Below are 14,437 nucleotides of genomic sequence, written 5' to 3' on the forward strand. Positions count from 1 at the left end.
GCTGGCGACACTTTGTGGCTACTCCAACCACTACTCTTATACCTTCATCTCCTTCACACAATATACATAACATTTGTTTGAGCGCCAGTTGCTTTTTAAATAAAAACAACAAAATTTGGTAGAGCATACCTCTTAGATCAATTATCTCAAGGCGTGAGGTGATAAACTCACATATCTGGCAATTGTACAGGGATATGGATCAGGACAATATTAAATTACTGTTGCATTTCCACAATTGAAAACCTATGAGCTGAAGTCGGGAGCCGTCTGCTATTATCTTATATAACAAGGAGTTGGCCTACATACCATGTACGTGTGTAGGGAGCTCTAATGTAATTACGTCCACTCAATATATTATAAGACATTGGAAAATATTATTGAAACATCTTGTGAAGTCCATCCTCACAAGAAGATGATGTTTCTTTATCAGCATAGTACTCGTCTCTGCTCGGATACAACCACCACTTGTAGACCTCCTCGATTATTACTTCTTCAAACACAACTCTTAGCTCTGACCATCACTCTAAGACCACTACTTCCATTTGATACATCTGACTGTTACCTATGATCTGATACCTCTCACCACCGTTGCATAGACTTTTATAACCTCGCGATGACGACTCGTCTCCCTACTCTCTGTTCATCCCTTCCAGCTCAACATACAGTAGCTGGCGAATACTGACACATGGTCGCAATCATGTGTCCACGCACTGATGTCATCAGTCATGTGTCGTATAAGCGCACCCAAGCGGATTACAGTGACTATGCGGCATGAGTCACCGGAAAACCTACTTGCACATAACATTCTCAGTTAAACATAGCCTCGATTGCAAAATACTCTGCCAACACATCTGCCTAGAGTTACAAGCCACAGAATGACTATATCAAACCAACAAATCTCACTTACTAATATACAGCATAATTACAAACATATTCACTTAACCTATGATTAAATACAATAACATGCGTGATACCTAATTATTACAGTCTAAATGATGAGAAACAGAATATATAAAATCTAATGAATCGGGTTAATAATGATAATAATAATAATAATAAATACTGAATGGAATCTGTAACCCTGTTGTACGGTTACAAGATGAAAAATCAAATGAAGTTTTTTCAGCAGTGCGGTGTTGATTGTTCCAGTGTGTGTCTCTTTCAGCAGACTTCTTATAGAGTAGTTGTAATGTACACTGAGGGTAAAAAAAATCCTGGACAATCAATTGATTGCCTGGTATATATTTCAAACCCTGAACCAGTGTAGGGAATTCCAATTCATGTAATGCCAAAGAAATAAAATCAAAACAGAAGAGAGTAAAAATTTGTGAAAAAATTAGAAACAGAAAAATGCATAAAGGTAACATGCATTTGTTATCAAATGCTTGAGCAAAATCAAAAATGGTTTTCCCACTCTCTTATAGCAGTTTAAAACATACTTATTTTGATTCAGAAATACCAATTTTGCATTACATTTGTTCAGTGTCAGCAAACATTTAAAAATATTTAAGTACCTGGGAGTTTTTGACCTTGGGTGTAAATAGGCATAACTTAAAAATTTCTCACATTTGCACAGAAAAATATTGGCCACTCTGATTGTACCTTCTGTAAGTACAATGACCAAATAATATCCTATGCAATTTTTAGAATGTCTGGGATGGGGGTTTTAGAGGATATACAAAGGTTGATCAAATATAAACCGGATTTTTGTTCTTGAACATCAACAGTTGGTAGGACTGCCCCGTGCTTCCGCTAAGCTTAGGCGGGACCATTAGAAGTGGGGAGAGCGTGTTGTTAGATATTTCCCGCCATTTCGTCAGTAATGCTCACGATGTCAGAGCAACAGGTGCACCCCTCCTCTGCGCAACACATAATTATAAAATTTCTTGCTTGTGAAAGAGTTACAGCAGCAGAAATTTGCCAGAGAAGGACTGCACAGTTCGGTGATCAAACATTGTCAAGGACGTGTGTGTTTGCCTGGCATAAAAAGTTCAAGGAAGGATGAGAACATATGGAAAATCAGCAACACGATCGCTGTCCTCGGATCAGCATTACAGACGAGAACATTTGTGCGGTTAAAGACATTATTGACAACGATCGATGGGCGAGAGTATCAGAAATTGCAGAACAAGTCAAAATCAGTTATGGGAGCTGTCAAGCAATCATCACAAGTGACTTACAGTTCCGTAAAGTGTGTTCCAGATGGGTCCCTTCCCTTTTGACTGAAAATCTGAAGTTGAGACTTTGGAGGTCTGTCAGAGGCTTACAGCAAGGTTTGCGGAAGTAGGTCATGAATTTTTGAGTCGGATCGTCACCTGCGACGAAACATGGGGCCACCATTACACTTCCGAATCCAAACAAGTCAGTAAGGAGTGGCGGAGGAGAGGGGAGGCATCACCAGTGAAAGCCAAGACTCGACTGTCAGATGGCAAGGTTCCTGCAACCGTTTTTTTGATTGATTTGTTGCATGAGCGACGCACAATCAATGCTGCTTACTACTGCGAGCTGTTGAAGGAGGCGAGGGTTGCATATTGCCGCAAAAGATGAGACCAACCGATTTGACAGGTCATCCTCCTCCACAACAATGCGCGGCCCCATACTGCAGCTCTAACTGTCTCCAGGCTACAGGAAATGCACTGGACTACATTTGATCATTCTCCTTACAACCCGGACTTGTCGCCCTGCGATTTCAATTTGTTGGGATCACTTAAAGCAATTCTAGGAGGGCAACGATTTGAAGATGACGAGAGTGTGGAAGACTTCGTGCGCAACTGGCTGGTTACACGACCCTGTATTTTTACGATCAGGGCATCAAAAAGCTGCCCATATGCTGGGACAAATGCATTTCCAAAGCAGGAAACTATGTGGAAAAATAAATTGTAATTGCCTTGTGTTTTCCAATAAATGAATTTAAATAAAAAATAAAATCCCATTTATATTTGATCCCCCCCTTGTTTTTCGTGGGTTTTTTTTTTTTTTTTTTTTGTTTGTTTGTTATTTGCTTTACGTCGCACCAACACAGATAGGTCTTATGGCGACGATGGTATAGGGAAAGCCTAGGAGTGGGAAGGAAGCAGCTGTGGCCTTAATGAAGGTGCAGCCCCAGCATTTGCCTGGTGTGAAAATGGGAAGGCATGGAAAACCATCTTCAGGGGTGCCGACAATGGGATTCGAACCCACTATCTCCCGGATGCAAGCTGACAGCTCCGCGACTCTAACCGCATGGCCAACTCACCCGGTAAAAGATATTTTGATAGTTTGAGAAGATGAGGCATTGATGCCATTGTTGACAGTCAAGTTTCATGGTTATCATTTCTCGTGACAGTTAACATCCTATGACTATTCATATTTTCAAAACACAGTTTTGAAGTTTGCAAAAGGTTACAAATTTTATTCTGTTCTTCCAAATTAAAGATGAAAAAAAAGCTCCGAAGTGTGTATGTGTTAATCATGTCTGATAGTATTGAACAAGGTTTCCATAAAAAATAATTTCAGATGTCTATTCTGTTCTGTTATGAAATTTTCACAAATACCCTCATTCAGATAGGTCTATAACATTTTAAGTGATCAACAGAAAATGAAAATTATTTTTTAGTGATATCATGTGGAACTTCAACATATATTTTCTTCAGCATACTTTGAAATATTGATGTGACACATGTATGATTCGAGATGAAAATCGCCCATTGGCCTTACGTCCCACTTACTACTTTTATGGTTTTCGGAATTTAGTCCTGCAGGAGTTTTTATGTGTCAGTAAATCTACCGACACGGGGCTGACATATTTGAGCACCTTCAAATACCACCGGACTGAACCAGGATCGAATCTGCTGGGTGGGGTCAGAAGGCAAGCGCTGCAACCGTCAGAGCCACTCAGCCCAGCATTTCACTTTTCAGAGGAAACATGCAGATAATGTAAACATAAGGAGTAATGAAATATTTCCTAACTGAATATTACCTCATATTCTTCTCGTTTAAGATCTTCTACAATCTGGGAAGTACAGCTTCCTAACACCAAGTCACAGTTACCTTTCTGGTTTCTCCATGCATAATAATCAACCTCCAACAGAGAACAGAATTTCACTACCAGATGTCGTCATTGAAGGGGTCGGGGTAAAAGAGTGCCAAGCAACATTTTCTTCATTTTAAGGGAGAGCAGTTAGAAAGTTTGTTCAAATCGTGAAATTGTACCATTCACGAGAATGATATATTAATAGCTTTGAAAGGTTAAGTAATATTCATTGTATGTGATTTACAGGCATAATTTCTTTTGGGCTGCTATTTGTAGGGTCAAAAGTCAATACTTTTAATACCATGTCACAGAATACTGTGGCTTGGCACTTTAATGCCCCAATGGGAGTGACATTTATCTTAGGAATATTATTTTGTGATAATGAAACAATGTCTGATATTTCAACTATTTTAATCAGAAATGAAATCTAACACCAATCTTCAGTTAAAATAACATTTCCACCAATAATACTTAAAATGGTAGCAGTGGAAATTGGGGTGGAACTGGCAACTGAAAGGAAATTTAAATAAATCAACATAAATCCGGCACTGCAAAAGGTCTGTTTGTATCTTTCCACTATGATGTTCTTTTCAAAATATGGAATTTAGGAACTTATAACTGCACATGCATAACATTAAACTAACAGATCAGCTGCTGCTTTCCTACACTTCTTCAACTTCATCAGTGTCCTGACAGTCAGGAATCAAGCTGAGATAAAACTGGTGATGGGCAGGTGGGATATAGTCCAGGAGTTTCAACACATCTTGAAGTTTGTTTTTCTTTACTTTTTGCACAGTGGTGTACTGTTGTCTCAAGCTCAGCGTAGTGGTGTTGCCTCTTTTTCGCATATTACTGTCTTCAAAATCCATATTCACTCTTGTGTTTTTTTTTTTTTTTTTTGCTAGGGGCTTTACGTCGCACCGACACAGATAGATCTTATGGCGACGATGGGATAGGAAAGGCCTTGGAGTTGGAAGGAAGCAGCCGTGGCCTTAATTAAGGTACAGCCCCAGCATTTGCCTGGTGTGAAAATGGGAAACCACGGAAAACCATTTTCAGGGCTGCCGATAGTGGGATTCGAACCTACTATCTCCCGGATGCAAGCTCACAGCCGCGCGCCTCTACACGCACGGACAACTCGCCCGGTACTCTTGTTTTTAGTTTGATAAACCATGGATTACTTGCTTCAAATTTGAAACAAATTACTTCTGTGAATTAAAATTCCATGCCACTTACACATGTTCAGGAATCCAACTTTTAGTGCCGACAGGTCATAAAAGTCGTCTTGCTTCAGGTCTGTTACACTGAACTGCTTCTTTCTCCCACCTTCTTGAATGATACGTTTCTAGTCAGCAGGGTCGAACACATGCGGTTGATTTCGTTGGTACTTTTCAATTTTGGCAAAGTCTCTACCTGATGGCAAGAATATGTGGCCAGATGTTTAAAACCAGTGTTCGATCTCATTAAGCAACAGATAGGGAATCTGCCACCTGGGCGACTGCCCTAAATGCAGATCAGTATTGACAGTATAATATTGACAGAGTGCCATTTTATTCCACTTGTTATTCTGGCCCCCGCAGTTATCAGAAAAAATCACAAGCTTTTTAGCATCGACGGCGTTTGTTCTCAGATACTTCAAAATTGCGCTACCTATTTCGTCACTGCCTCTTCTTGAAATACTCTCATCCCAAAAAAACATGCACCATAAGTCTTTACCACACTCGTGAATTCCCACATTGTATGACCACAAATTCCGTAGATAAAATGCTAGTGAACAGGTGAGTTTAGGCAGCCCTGAAGATGGTTTTCCGTGGTTTCCCGTTTTCACACCAGGCAAATGATGGGGCTGTAAGTTAATTAAGGCCTCGGCCACTTCTTTCCCATTCCTAGGGTTTTCCTGTCCCATCGTCGCCATAATACCTATCTGTGTCGGTGCGACGTAAAGCAATTAGCAAAAAAATTCTCCGTTTTACAGGAATAGCTTCAATAAGGATTTTGCTTTTCAAAATAAACGAGATCCCAAAACCCATTAAATATTGACAATATCTGTTGTTCTACAAGTTCAAATCATCTCAGGAGACAGCGACACAGCTCTCCAACTTTTGCTCCTGGAACAACTTTTCCGGTCTTACGCACTATATATTCTCTTCCTTCGTTTCGCCCCTTCTTATTTGTCTGTATCTTCTTAATACGTCTCTTTCAATTCCTAGAATTCGGACCTTTCTCAGGCGAATGTAACGGTGACCTCGAATGATCCAGGATATCGTAAACAGTGCAAAACACCAAGTCTTAGTACGAGAAATACCCATTTTGTATCCTCTGTTATGTAACTAATAACAATTACTTTAACAAGAGTGCTGCAAAATGATGCACTAGTTTTTCTGTTGGCTAGTATAAACCTCTGGTGGGAAGTGACAATGTAAACTTTCTTGAGAATAATGATGACTGAGAGCAACAGATTTCAAATTGGAACAATATAGTGCCAAGCAACACAATGCATATTTGCGAATGCTGGTCAACAAAGGCCTTAAACTAACAAGAGTAAATTTTGAACTGAAAAAGCCACTTGCTATAGACCCAAGAGTGTGTTATAACGGTTCTTAAAACATAACCTAATGACTTAATAAGTTACATAACTTCAGCAACAATGGAGGAAACTTTTGTTATGGTCAAAATAATGCCAAGCAACACTTACCTCACTTCCACTTTCAGAGGAAATTTCACGTGCTATGTGAGGAAGGTACCGTAGTCAGGGTCTACATCAGGATCACTGGGATATTCTTCAGAATCACTCGATAACACAAGCTTCCTCCTACAATCCATGGTAATCTGGGTCTCCTGGTTGCTTCACACTGTTTTGCTCCGAGTGTTTTTAAGAACTGTTTGGGGGGCAACAACATGAAAGTCACATGCAGTGCCATCTGAATGTATTTCTATGCATGTTTCCAGTATTTACTGATAGCTTATCATAATCATCAACAAATGGCACTGACAGCTCAGTTTTGCTAAAAATGTTGCTTGGCACTATTTTGCCCCGACCCCTTCAATTAAAAATTTAGATATCAAATTCTTTAATGTGTCCATTAGAATATTTTGCACAGTTGACCATAAAACTGTGCTTGTATAATGCTGCATATAAACAATCAAAAAGCTTTATTTAAATTGTTAAGAAGGAAGCCATACTTTCCAGTGTCAACTCAGTTAAATTTGATTTTTATTCCTTGTTTCATAATGTGTTTTTTTTTAGTTATGATGTTTTTATATTGAATTTGTGCGTGTGACAGGCTGAAAAGCTTATAAGTTACATTAATTTAAATTGGACAGTTGGAAAATAAGATCCTCCGTGGCTCAGACGGCAGCGCGTCGGCCTCTCACCGCCGGATACCGTGGTTCAAATCCTAGTCACTCCACGTGAGATTTGTGCTGGACAAAGTGGAGGAGGGGCAGGTTTTTCTCCGGGTACTCCGATTTTCCCTGTCATCTTTCATTCCAGCAACACTCTCCATTATCATTTCATAGCATTTATCAGTCATTAATATCACCTTGGGAGTGGCGACCCCATTGTCATAATAGCCTATATGGTTCATTCATTACATCCCTAACTCGGTCAAAGACTGGAAAACAGGTTGTAGGTTTACATTTTCAGTTGGAAAATAAAAATTCCTTCTTTGCACATTAGGTGGAACTCGGTTACAGACTCTTGTTTCATAGTTCTTGGTTCAGAAGAGCAAGGGCCTTGCTAGTCACCAGGCCTTTTCCTTTCCTTGATGATATATCCTGTACATTTCCACTCTCGTGGAGTCACCTTCGGGATCTTATGTTTGGAGACTTCCAAGTTGTGTGTCTTACCTGACTTCACCGTGTGATGAAGCAAGTTATTTAATGGCTGCCACTTTTCCAATAACGTGGAAATACATCTGCCCACAGAAAGCCACTATTTGCACACATGCTTCAAGATACTTTTTGTTTTGAATCAGGATCATATAATTTCTGAAACTGTCAATTTTCCCATTCTCTTTATACGCAAAATATCATATAATCATCATTGCAAAATGGTTGGCTGGCTATTCCCTTTTCTGCAGCTAAATTTAACAGATTGCAGGGATATTCCACAGCAAACAAATTAGGCATAGCCAGGCTGAGTGGCTCAGACAGTTGAGGCGCTGGCCTTCTGACCCCAACTGGGCAGGTTCGATCCTGGCTCAGTCTGGTGGTATTTGAAGGTGCTCAAATATGCTAGCCTCATGTCGGTAGATTTACTGGCACATAAAAGAACTCCTGCGGGACTAAATTCCGGCACCTCGGCGTCTTCGAAAACTGTAAAAAGTAGTTAGTGGGACGTAAAGCAAATATCAAATTAGGCATATCAGCATACTTCCATCTGCATTCTTCATTTTAACAATTACAGGTGAATTGTTGTAACACAGGGCTAAACGATGCCCATGTGGAATATTGTACTCCTTTTGATTGTCAAGGAGAAGTACACCTGTACAGATTCCTATTGGGTTAGGGACAGACAACAAGCAGCTTTCTGTAAGATAGTTAATTTTTAATGAACTGTCGTTGAGTAAGTTTAAAGAATTTTAGTTGGTAATATGTCATCCTTACTTAGGTCATCTATCACTAATTTAACATTTTCAGGATTGTTTGCATAATATACTACTACTTCTGACCATGTCACCCAATGAGTAACTATGCGTCTAGGTGGAAGTGCAAGATCAGAATGGTTAATAACATTATGTTATTGGTTTTATGTCCCACTAACTACTTTTATGGTTTTCAGAGGATCTGCATTTTTGGTTTTGAACAAATCAGTTCTTGTTCTGACATTCATAAAGCCTTTTTTGCTGTTTGAAAGTAATTTGTCCATTTCAGGATGTAAGGTACGTACCTGCTCACATACTCAGTGCAAACCATGTTCTATAGCAGGGCTGGCCACAACGAGGGTCGCGAGCCGCATGCGGCTCTTGATACCAACCTTAGAGTTAAATTAAATTATATAATTAATGGAATCTAACAACATCTCGCGGCTGGCGTCAGTCAGTAGGAGTGATGTGTGGCTTAACGTTATTAGCGCTGTAGGTCAGTGGTAAGACATGGGAGGTGAAGATAGTTCCGGCGCCTTCCATTTGATAGTGCTTTGAGTGGGAGTGTGTGTGTGAGTTGCGGTACTGCCTATACGTGAACACGACTGGCACAACACTGGCTCACTGACACACTCTCCCGCTCAAAAGCAATATCTTCCTTGTAAAGATATTTCTGAATTGGACCAGATTATATTTAGCTTTCATAGCAAGTTGAAGCTTTTTGGGAAAGACCTTCAGACTAAAACATTTTCTCACTTCAAAGGTTTGAAGAAAATTACTGAAAGCCTTCCTGACGTTCGGGTGGAAACTGAAGATTACATGAGTAAAATGTCTGGCCTTGCTGAAGAAATCAATGGCAGATTTAATGATTTGAGATCACTTAAACCTTCATTTTCATTCCTGGAAAATCCTTTTTCTGTTGATGTTGTGGGCGATGGCAGTCCTGTTTCATCACCAATAACAAAGGATACAGCAGCTGTAGAGTTGGAGCTACAAGAACTGCAAGAGGATGAAGGATTAAAAGGATTCAAATGAAGTGGCATTTCTACCATAGAATTTTGGAAGAATGTTCCAGAAGAAAAATACACACTAACAAAACAGTGTGCCAAAAGACTAATCTCAATCTTTGGGACTACTTATGTTTGTGAATCACTGTACTCAACGATTCAATTCATTAAATCTAAATATCGATCTGAATGAACTGAAGAACATTTAAGCGAACTTGTGCGAACTGCACTTACCAATTATCAGCCAGATTTCAAAAAACTAACAGCAAAAATGAACACTCAGAAAAAGCACTTCTCAAAAGTAAAATCTCATTCCTTGATGTGTACCTGAAAAATAATGTTCTGTGTAGTGTAGAAAATAAATGTTCCTTCATTTGTTATAAAATGAAAAACGTGTCTTCATTTTATAAACCATTTTCTAAACATGCTCCCAATTGTTTGTACCCTAAATTTGCGGCTCCCAGAAGTAAGGTTAGTGGCCACCCCAGTTCTATAGTAATAGATATCATGTTTTTGAAGTTTACAAAAAGGCCTCTTGCTATAGTTGTCATACACGGAGCAGCATCCATAAGTAAGAGTAAAACAGTAGGCCTATCAATTTGACCCCATTCAACTGTAACAACTGCAGAGATTTATTCAATAAGCAAGCCATTGTTACGTGACTTGATACTGACATTTCTCTGTGTGCTAATAGAAAACACTGCTTGGAAAGTATTTTATTATTTTCTAGTAGGCTACACCTATCATAACATTTTCTACTTATGGAGTCATTCATGCTTACATATACTTTTTTTTTAAATTTCCACACTCCATCATGGTTTTTCCTTGTGTTTCTTCGTAGTGGACACGGATGTACAATTTTCTTAATGTGGTTCTTATGGTGTTTCAAAATGTGTGTATTTTGTAAGAAACTTCCAAATTCTGTAGTTTTCAATTTGTATGAAGAGATATCAGATCTAAGAAAAGCCTTACATAAATATACGTAATACCTATTCAGAACTTTTTGAAAAAGAGGAATATGAAGTGGAAGTTGCTTTGCAAATATTTGAAGAACATTCTTGTTATGTATGTTGCTTCATTTTATAGACAAAGGATTCTCCTTCAAAAGGAGAGTGTGTGTGTCAGCAAGTGCAGTAAAATTTAAGAAAATTTAAGAAAAAAATCATTCACATTTTGTTTTTAATAATACGTACAGTATTTGAAATGAGTTGTTGGTTTGAATGGAAAAGTTAGAATAAAGAAGAAAATAATTTATATACTGTATTTACAATAAAATAATTGAAATTATGTATTTATAGCAGAATTGTTGAAAATATGTATTTACATTCTAAAATATTTATATACATAACAATACGATCTCTAGTAACTTAATAATCTTAGATGACTGATCCACTTCTCTTGCGAGGTAGTATGCTGTAGCAGTACTAAATATTCATTATTTTTGAATTTTTCTTTTATTTATTGGTAGATCCCATAGGGAATACTTCACTTTCTTCCAAGTGATTTAGATAATGTCCTTTTTTTTTTTCTTTCAGAGTTTCAAACAGCACATTTCGGAAACTGATCCAGAGAGAATAAATCAGATTATTGAGAGAGCATTAGAAGATGCAAAGTGGATCAAGCAGAAGGTACTCTTTATTCAAATATCTTGTGTAGTTAGACTTTCTTATTGTTGTAGGAAAGTATTTGACCTCATAACTAGAAGGATATGCCTGGAAGTTTAACTCATACTGAAAGCTATGTAGTAAATAGCATGCATTGTCGTGGTTCCTTCTGATCCACGGGAGCACTGACTTGTTCGTCAGTCTAGCCTCCATTCAACACAGAACTGTGTAGGATGGAGAAAGGTGATAGTAGTTCAGTAAGTAGTACTATTGTTTCCAAAGTCCATCTTACCTGACAGCTACATCTACTTTTCAACAATAGGTGTCAACACCATTCTTATCTGTCCTCCATTGTTGAAGACTGCATCCAAAAATTTTGGACTTGTATGTTTCTTTTTATGTGTACTCTTTGTGTGCTTACATGGTAAGTTGCTGCTTTCCATCTACTTTGGACTGTACATACTTATTTCACTCTTGTTAGCTTTCTTACCGAGGATGTGTAACTTTTAATTTATGGTAGTTAAAATGTTTTGCATTCATTGAAATGATCTTAACCTCTTTGGGAAATGATAATAAGTGTTATTTATGATTAACTGTGAAACATTTTCTGTTTAAAGTATACTGGTATTTAAGTACACCTACCTGTAATATGCAATATAAGTGCGCTTCGTATTCCTTCGATTTGATAATATTAAAATATCTTCACAATATAAATTTGCTGCAAACTGGTATAGGTTTAAGTTTCTTCAAACCGGGCGAGTTGGCCATGCGGTTAGAGGTGTACGGCTGTGAGCTCGCATCTGGGAGACAGTGGGTTCGAACCCCACTATCGGCAGCCCTGAAGGTAGTTTTCTGTGGTTTCCCATTTTCACACCAGGCAAATGCTGGGGCTGTACCTTAATTAAGGCCATGGTCGCTTCCTTCCCAAACCTTTCCGATCTCATCGTCGCCGTAAGACTTATGTGTCGATGTGGCTTAAAGAAAATTGAAAATGAAAAAAGGTTTGTACTTGGAAAAAGCACACTCTCTACATTACATGCCACAATTGCAGCGTACTCCAGTTTAACAAAATCAGAGACTTCCAGAATCAGTGCACAATCATTTTTTGTCCTGGAGAACACTAGAAATGTTTTTATGTTTACAGAGACTGGAGTTTTTAAACACTGCCCTCTGCATTTTTTCTAAGAAAACTTGATTTGTTAGGTTCATTAGAGTTCGTTAATCTTCAGCAATTCCTTTACTGTCCGACTCCATAGCTAAATGGTTAGCGTGCTGGCCTTTGCTCACAGGGGTCCTGGGTTCGATTACCGGCAGGGTCGGGAATTTTAACCATAATTGGTTAATTCTGCTGGCACTGGGGCTGGGTGTATGTGTCTTCTTCATCATCATTTCACCCTCATCACGGCGTGCAGGTTGCCTACGGGAGTCAAATAAAAAGACCTGCACCTGGCGAGCCGCAATTGTCCTAGGACACTCCCGGCACTAAAAGCCATACGCCGTTTCAATTCCTTTACTAACATCAAGGGAAGGTCTTTTTCTTGCAATTAAAGTTATGCACCTCAAATTAGAATGAATGAATGAATAGAAGGTGCTCACGAACACCATCTTTAACCTGCCAATGGTCGCTAGGATGAGAGTAGCACGAGTGGTCGCGCGTTGAGCAAAATGCTCACGGTTTGATATGACGTGTTTACGTAGTAAATACCAACAGATTTCAAGCGTAAATGTATTAACACATTAAATGAACATAAGACTAAATCTGAAATGGTTATCAAGAACACTAAAAATTACAAATAAAATTACAAATAGTAATAAATTGCAAGTGGTTAAAACTGTATCTGGAAAAAACAATTTCCAACTTTCTAAAATAGTGTGTCCATCATTGGCAGTGCCCTTTACACAAGGAGGATGAGTTACTATATTTTCACCACGAACCTACTATGCTGGCGTAGCAGGGGAAGAAGTGATGGATTTGTTACTGTACCGAGCTCGATAGCTGCAGTCGCTTAAGTGCGGCCAGTATCCAGTATTCGGGAGATAGTAGGTTCGAACCCCACTGTCGGCAGCCCTGAAAATGGTTTTCCGTGGTTTCCCATTTTCATACCCTGCAAATGCTGGGGGGCTGTACCTTAATTAAGACCACGGTCGCTTCCTTCCCACATCTAGCCCTTCCCTGTCCAATCGTCACCATAAGACCTATCTGTGTCGGTGCGACGTAAAGCAAAGCAAAAGAAAAAAGAAAGATACTCCCAGGTGGCTGATAGGGGGGTCCTAACCGGCTTGCCAGCGGATTTGAGGGAAATAAAATACCTCTCGTGGACCACACAGACTACCCCCTGTGGGTGGGGGACGCACATGTAGAATACACCCGCGGTATCCCCTGCCTGTCGTATGAGGTGACTAAAAGGGGCCCAAGGGGCTCTCAACTTGAGAGCGTGGATTGGCGACCACGGGGCACTTAGCTGTGTCTTGGCATTGCTTCCACTTACTTGGCTCCTCACTTTCGTCTATCCTATCTGACCTCCCTTGGTCAACTCTTGTTCTTTTCTGACCCCGACAGTATTAGAGCATAGATATCAAGGATAATTTAATAAAAAACCACCTATAATAGGTGGTTTTTTATTAAATTATCCTTGATATCTATGCCTAACGTCATCTTCAATACGGAACAATAATGAGAGTTGTTACTTGTAATTTGGTAGCCAACCAGGCAAAATACCGTTTAAATAGGTACTTCAACCTTAAGGTCAAGATTTGTAAACTAACTAAAGACATAGCCTTTCTAAAACAGTGTCTAGAACTAAAATTGATCCCAAAATTTTTGAAACCTACACAGCGAAAAAACTTATCTAACCAAAGTTTGATTAGAGTTCAAAACAAGGTCAACGACATTTGGTTAAGAAATGAAATTAAAGCGTCATATAAAAAGAAGTCGCTTTTAAATCTGCAGTTATATAGAGTTCATTTAGCGTTAGCTCAGGCTTTACATCCGTTAGAATGGAACTCTTTCCAACTACATGTGGACAATAAACTGATTGCTTTATTGGATAGGAAGCAAGTTACTCTCGACAAGAAACTATCTCAATTAAAAGCATCCCAATCACGATTACCAAAACGTAGTTCAGACACGCAAAAAGCGGCTCCCTCACAGAACAATACACCCACAGTAGTTAATTTGACAGACGTACAGTTCTCTGAAGAAGAAATGGGGATCTTGAATAAAGGCTT

At 39.0% G+C, this 14,437-nt stretch overlaps 1 protein-coding gene across 5 annotated transcripts in view; it reads left to right on the forward strand.

The window, feature by feature from the left end:
• Positions 1-11,140: 11,140 nt before the first annotated feature.
• The window catches only part of LOC136864710 (probable tRNA (uracil-O(2)-)-methyltransferase), a 148,951-nt gene continuing 145,654 nt past the window's right edge, over positions 11,141-14,437 (forward strand). For all 5 annotated transcript variants that reach the window (XR_010859361.2, XR_010859362.2, XM_067142039.2 and 2 more), the window contains exon 1: positions 11,141-11,233. The gene's annotated coding sequence lies outside the window, so the exon portion shown is untranslated. The remainder of the gene's footprint in view (positions 11,234-14,437) is intronic.

This window comes from Anabrus simplex, chromosome 2, assembly GCF_040414725.1.
Source record: "Anabrus simplex isolate iqAnaSimp1 chromosome 2, ASM4041472v1, whole genome shotgun sequence".
In the NCBI taxonomy this organism is placed as follows: domain Eukaryota; kingdom Metazoa; phylum Arthropoda; class Insecta; order Orthoptera; family Tettigoniidae; genus Anabrus; species Anabrus simplex.